We start from the raw sequence: 7,835 nt of genomic DNA, 5'->3' as shown, positions 1-7,835 counted from the left end.
TTGCATGAACTTCATAAACACTGTGAAAGGTCCAAGAAGAAAATACACCCAACCCAAACAATCCCACTGTAGCCACTCACTAAAGTATATTCTGCTCTGTTGTATACTTTTACTCCAAATGGAACCATAATTTACAAAAATGAACATCACTGTTCTTCAATTGAAGAATCCTTGGATTTCAAACAATAAACTCATTAGGAAAATGTTTGCTTTGGTAGTAATAGAACTGACAAGTTTGTGAATTTTCTTATAGACGTTAATATAATCTGGCTTTTAATTCAAATAGTTTTTTTTAGACAGTGGACTTCCCCCCTGCTGGTCATTGCAGGTGACTTCCACATTGGCTTAACTTTTCAGATCCAGATATTTCTGTTCGATTGAGATATATAATACTGTAAGAGAGTTTTTATGTTTGGTTGTTGAGACACTGGATATTTTTGCATTTGTCACCTCATATATTGGCAAGTGCAAACATTGTTAATCACAAGTGCGAAACATTTTCAATCCTTGAATGTTTGTAATTCTTTTTGCGACACTTTGATATGTGTGAATACTTCATACATTTATTTTTAAAATAGAATAAACCCTGTTTTATTTGTTAATGTTTGGTAATAGGATCAACATACAGATGACATGTTTATTTGAAACATATTGCTGTGTTGCTAACCACACGTGGCGAGATATGTCATTTCGTTTTCTACCAATGTGCAAACAGACTCACACACTTCAGCTGATGTAAAGCAGCCAGTTTCTGGCACCGCGGTGTGTAATTATCTATTTTAGCTGCATGGGATAGACGAATCAAGCAGGCCCAGCACCAGCCATCTGCGTGAGAGCTCAAGTCTCTGCTGGCAGGAACACAAATGTGTTTTCAGCCTCCCTGTTCAAACACCCACCATGAAAACCTCCGCTGTTCTTGTTTTACAGATTGCGCATTTGTCACGGTCACTTGGATGCTGTCTCAGTGATTATGTGTGCTCCTTTATTCCAGCTGCCAGTCAAATGACAAATCTGGCTTGTTTTACTCCTTAGTATTTATAGAGCATCATTGTCATTTTCAGATAAAAGGAGACTTCTTTAAAAAATGTGTACTGCTGTGGAGGATGGGGAACAGGGAATTCATAGTTAGGAAGAATATGTGTGAACGTCATCTGTCCAGAATATTGTCAGGTTACTCGTTGTGTCTTCATCAGGTTTGAGGGGTACTAATTCATAAAAAGTGAATAATTGATGTGAAATTCAGGGTTTCCATGTTAAACACCAACAAAATAAGCAATCCGTAAACTCATTCTAGGAACTATTTTATTGTATGTTGCATATTTATGCAAAGCGTTTGGAAACAAGCCAGTAGCCGAGCAGGGGTCACCAACCTTTTTTAGGATGAGAGCTACTTTAAAAAAATAAAACAAGTAGTGAGCTAATTTTATTCCTTTTTTGTTTGTTTTTTGCAGTGTATATATTTAGCACATTTTAACATTATTAAAATGCTTACCTTTGTGTACTGTTTTGTTTCTGTGGGACCCGTTTTCAATGTTTACTAAAATAAAATGTATGCAATTTAATTATTTTAACCTGCTTTATTTGGGGGTGGACCTCGCATCCTCTAGGGCAGGGGTTCCCAACCTTTTTTCTCAAGAGCCCCCCCCCAAATGACTTCTGTTGGAAGGGGGGGGGGCGCGCAACAGCGGTAACTAAAGTTTAAAGTCTCAAAAATGCTACAACTACTGTCACAAACTTGAAGTGTTGTTAAAGGAGGATGAAAGCGTAATTAAGGAGCACTATTGGAGTGACTTTGATGGTTATTGGACTCAGGATTCATTCATTTGGGTTCCCGCTGTATGAAGAAATTAAAGGACGGTGCAAGTGGAAACAATTCACAAAGGGATTAAACTGTTTAAAACACATGCTCAAAGTAAGCCGAATTTTGCCGGTGTGTTTATGTGGATTAAAAAGTCTTAAATAATCGACAAAATGGAGGAGACCGATTTGATCGGAGGAACTGTGACAAATAATCTGAAACCGGCATGGACAATAACTATGTTTTAAAAATGCGCTTATCCAGAAAAGCCTGGTTTGGACACTTTACGCGCAGAAGAAACATTTCTATTAAAGAAAGAATTATATATTTCTGTCTTTTTATGCCTTTAATAGCTACTAACTTGACTTTGTATTCAAATTAATTAATCAATTATTTTTTATATTGTATTTTAATGTAGAGACAATGCTTGTAGTGATAATCATGTATTGCCTTACAATTATATGTAAAAAAAAGTCTAAATATGATATTTGGCCTCAAATCATCTGAGGCCTGATGATAAATGTTGAAGTGAAATGCATCAATCTGGTGCACTTTGAGCACAACATGAATTTATGGATACAGCTCTCAACACTCATATGAAAGAGAGCTGTATACTTTTCAATAATCCAAAAATCTTTAGAATATGATCACAAACAATAACAAATCATTTAAACTGGTTTATTCTTATCTTATGTTACCTAGTTAGCATTCTTTCTATCTATTTATGCATATTTTACTAATCACTCCCCTTTTAAACTGTTTTTATTTATTGTTTTACCGTCCTATAGTACACATTGGAATGATTTCTTAATTTATCTATATTAAATAGATAAAGGTGTGCTCTCTCTCTCTTTCTGTCTTGCTCGCTCACAGAGGCTGTGTGCTCCTCCGTGGCGATGACGGCTTGCGTTAAAAAATAATAATAAACATACAGTATTTGTAAAGTGGGGGGACACAAACGGGATTTCGAAAAGTGGGGGGGACATGTCCCCCCTGTCCCCATTGGAAATTACGCCATGCGTGTGTGTGCATCAAGTGAAATAAATCAAATGCAAGTTGCAACACACACAGAGTAAAACTCTGCCCCTCATGTGCAGAATAGGCTGGCATGACTAGGCTGTTCAATGGGGTTGATGTGTTGTGTAGATTCTGCCAGAAAAAAAATCACTGTCACACTCCTTATGAAGTAGTGAGGTGCCGCTCCATTTTGCTTTCCTTCCCGACTGCAACGCTGGTCCCGCAAATCAAGCAAGAATGTGATTGATCGATATTCATTGGGGGTGGGGGGAGGAGCGGTGCTGGATATATACAGAGTTGTAGTAAGTAGATAGAGTTTGCTATGATTGAGGTTTCGTTTATGCATAGGGTAGATTCTTTTAATTACATTTCCTTTTTGGTTTTGTGTATTTTTGACATTTTGGATTTGCTTTGCGAGCTATTTTAAGAACATGCCCCGCAGGCGACTCACGTTGCCCCTGGGGGCGACTAAGTGCCCGCGGGCACCGTGTTGGCTACCCTTGGCCTAGAGTCACCCTGACCTCATGTGACCCAACACAAGCCAACTGCACAGCATTTGCACATGTTTTGTTGAGTGTGATAAAAAAAAAGACTATCACAGGGGCATACGCATAGGTCATATCTATCTTTAGTGGAGACCGAAGGCCTATTGCAGTTGTTATCTGTGTGAAACAGGCCAGATGGGGCCTAACCTTGGCTCATTCCCCGCTGGGCATTCATCTTAGGTCTAATTAGCTGCTCTTAGAAGCTTGCTTAGCTAGTTATATCGCTCTGGACACACACACCTTTGCCTCTCACACCTTTGCTCACAGTGGAGTCCGGGTCGTGTTCAGAATAAGAAATCTCAGCCGTTGTGGAACTGATGACATTAGCTGATTAAACAGAATGTAAATGGTGGTGATTGACATTCATTACATTGCTTGAATGAAAAGTAAATGCATAGTCTATGATGTAGGTCAATGAACCCAGAGAGTGTGTATACACTGCTTTTTTTCCATTGCAATGAGATCCAATACACAACCTGTATTTCCCTTGTGTAAAACATTCAGGTACGTATAAAGTTATTAAAATACTCACTATAACATATGTTCATGGCAAAGGGACATTTTGTAAATAAACGATGGTTATAAGCAGGATAAGATTGTTATAAAAAGAAAAAAGGTTTGCGACAGCACTACTCAGACATGATAGATGCCCATACAGCCTCCTAATCTCCATTGCAATATTAGAGACACACTGTGCATTTGCATTAAACATAGTCATTGTACATAAATCATCCACTAATAACTTAATTCTCTAGGGACAACCTTCAATAAATCCTTTGAAGCTTATATTGTCCAGTTTTATAACTTTCTGGTCAGTATCTGTAATGTTTTTAGTTGACATCGGTTCACATGGGATGATGTATTGATTCAATAATGGTGTGAATGCACTAGAACGTGTTGAACTCTCCTTTTATTACAAGACATTGAGCTCCTCTCTGACACACCTGCAGGAGGAATACTGGATAATGAAGTCTCTAGTCTAGTGTAACAAAAATAACACCTCTTTTAGCAAAATTCATAAAGTGGCAATATAGCAGCTTGCATGCAATTGAGTTGACACAACTGACAGAGCGTCAACAAACAAAACATCTTTACTGCAGGTGAGCTTTATTAGAAACAGTACATTGTCAATTGTCTGTTTTATTGGAAGCCTTCGGTTGGTCAGGCGCTCCAATAAAGTCCCTACGAGTTAGCTGAGATAGCATTTGAAGAGTAATGAGGTGCAGAGAGCTCTGCACGTGTTTCATTAATAATGTTGGCAATCTAATGTACAAACAGTCCCCAAGAAGTTCTAAAGAAGCTGAAATCTGAAAACAACCGTCTAACAATGGACCCACTTGATAGAAATGGTCTCATGGGAGCACTGACTGGGTTGATATGATGAGATATCCCCCAATGTTGGGCATTTAAAAATCAGAATTGCAATCCTACATGATTCAGATGTAAGCCTTTTTTGGGGCAAATATTCAATAGTGTAGCGCAAAAAGAGACTCACATTGTCTTTGATTCAGTGAGACCTTCTCTCTCACTCAAAAGCACAAACCCTTTTAATTAGGCCACGGCCCCCAGCTGTGGCTGTATTGACTGTCAATTCTGCAGCTGATGGATTATAGATCTGATTGAGTTTAGCCCTGAGACAGGCATGACATGACAAGGTATTCTGTTAACACGGAAAAATCCATACCAACATTCAATTGAACACCTCCCTCCCTCTATATCTCACGTCTACCATCTATCATTTCTCCTTTCCTTCTGTCATTCATCCTTCTCCATCCAACCATTCTTTCCCGTTTGTTTTTTTCTTGTTACCCGCATCTGAATATTCCCCAATCCTAATCTGTCGTCCTTTTTTCCCACTTCTTTTTTCTCATTTCTGTCTTTGTTTCTCTTTCCTCCATTTTGAATTTAGCTCTTGCCACTCAGAATATGAAATCTGATGAGGGGTTAATAGACTTGAACTCTGACCTAATGTCTTTATGTTGGAATGTAAATGTGTAATTTACAGTGCTGCTCTTTAGATGACAATCTAAACCATTTATTGAGATCTAGCCCGTCTTCCTCTGTGTGATATTGGGTAACAGAAGAAGAAAAGCGTAATGCAGGAAATGTCCTGGAAATGGAAGTATGAACAACAATATGGGTGCATCAGAAAATAAGAGGGAAAATACTGGCGGTCATTTCAGGATTGGGATGAGAACAACATAATGCCCAGCACATGTGCTAAAGAAAGAAAAGGCAGTCATTTTCTTTCATTCTGAACTAGACTAAATTGGTCATTTATCCATAACGAGGTAAAATACATTACTAGGAGTGTGTGTTTATCTGCGTCATTGCTACAGTGCTGTGAGGTTTTTTCTGTTTGAAGTGGTGAATGTGTGGGTGTTTGTGTCAAATGAACAAAGAGTTTTGTTTCAAATTCCTTGTAGACTTTATGGTGACATCAAAATGTCAATTATAGACTTTACCTACATCAACACCTGACTGTTACTTTCTGGATTTATTAGCAGACAACTCCGAACCAAAACAGTAAAATACTAAGGCAGAAACAAACGTTTTTTTACTGTAATGTGATTTTTTACTGTAATGTGTCGTTTGACTCTATAATTAGAGATTTCTTCATTACTTTGACAGATTTTTTTGTTGCAAATCACGATTTATATGATTTCCATAACACAGGCACGTTGATATGCATATTAAAATAAGTTGGCATTGACGTATACCTTGAACTGCAGCAGTACTCATGATCCCTCTCTCCAACCTCCTGACCAGCTTGAACTCACAGTCCACACAACCATGGTGATTTGCATAATTACAGCAACTCATCTGACCTGGTGAAAATGGTGTGTCATCACACTGTCAGTAAATGATTCCCATCTGAAAGACCCATAACAGGGAGAAGGCAGGAGGAATAATAGCAAATTACACAAACTAATTGGATTGAAGTCACGCTAAAATAAATGTCATACTGATTTATAGTGGATGAAAAAAGTGGGAAATGAAGCACACGCACACCAATGACTTCTAGGATGGTGGCACATTTGGCCACTTTTTAGAGAAATGTGTAAAAACAGTCAAGTCAAGGCTGCTCTTACCAAATAGAGAAAGCAGTGGTTGTCCCCTCGACACTACAAACTAAAAAACTGAAGAATTTGGTGAAGAAACCACAAAATCCGCAAAGAGAAGGGGTTGATTTGGATGGAAGGGTCAACAAAACAGCAGACCTATATACAGTATATATACACATTTGAATAATGCTAAATATAGGTGAACTAGAGCTCGAAAGTTGGAGATGACAGGGCTGTTTACTGTCATCTGACATACAGTAAATCCTTTTCTAACCTAATTTGCTTAAAAACCAAGCGTGAAACTCATATGAGCATCCAGTAGATAAGGTGTAGAGGATTAGTGGCATGTGAGGTGAAGTTAAGGTTGAGAACATGCTGCACTGAAGCATTTCAAATAAATAAAAAAAGGTTAAACCAGGTATAAGCTAGCTTGACATAAGCTGTTGTAGGTACAGATGGACGAAGACCAGGATTAGGTAAAAATAACATGTTGAAGAATATAAAACATATTGGCTGCTACTTTCTGAATTTTCTATCAGATGTCTCCAAACCACCCTTGAAGATACTGATGCAGAAAATACGATTCTCATGTTACTTGTACTTTTGAAAGGCAGGAACAAAAATACAATTTTTTTTTTTTTAAAGTAATTTCACTTTATTGTTGGGATTTCAGCTCCGACCATATAATTCCAGGTATAGTGCGCCAATGTGTTAGCTGCTCATTGTCCAGATTGCTCATGAAGTCTATTTGTGGCAGCCTTACTACTTTCCTGCTCTTGTCCACTAAAATGATATTGAGTTTGTCGTCTACAGTCTCCCTGAAAGCAGCATTAAACAGACATCCTGGTGAAATTAGCCAAGCCACACAAACTGTTAACTGTAATTCGAGAGTAAAACATCACACACTGTCAGACTTGTGTGTGTTCTGGCTAAATCTATCCCATATCCCTGTGATTAGACAGTGGCCTGTTTGCAGCAATGGCACTCAGCCCCTGAGGTTGCTGCTGCTTATGACTCTGGTTCAAAGGAGCAACGCTTTCATGTCTCTTTTGATTAGTAAGGTTAGCCCTGACTCAAAGCTAGAAAGTATTTTGGAAACACAGTGAGAGTGTGTCCTTTTGGTTCTTCAAAGTCACAGCAGATTGCAGAATAGATATGTGGCCATCCGGGCTTGATCAAGCGTTTTGTCTCTTGTGGAGACACTGATCACATTTATTTTCTCATCTTTTCTTTCAGTATTATTTCTTCAAACCCTAAGGATTATATTTTGATCAGTTTGAATCTTAATATGTTTCCAACTTTACTTTTTAGATGATCTAATATGTTTGGGCCTGCCTCATCGCCCTCCCTTTATTTCTCAGCCGCATCTACCCATTACGCACTTGCTCTCTGTTAAACCTTCAGTTAATC

This window comes from Notothenia rossii, assembly GCF_949606895.1.
Source record: "Notothenia rossii genome assembly, chromosome: 9".
Lineage (NCBI taxonomy): Eukaryota > Metazoa > Chordata > Actinopteri > Perciformes > Nototheniidae > Notothenia > Notothenia rossii.
Note: the sequence above shows the minus strand (reverse complement) of the source record.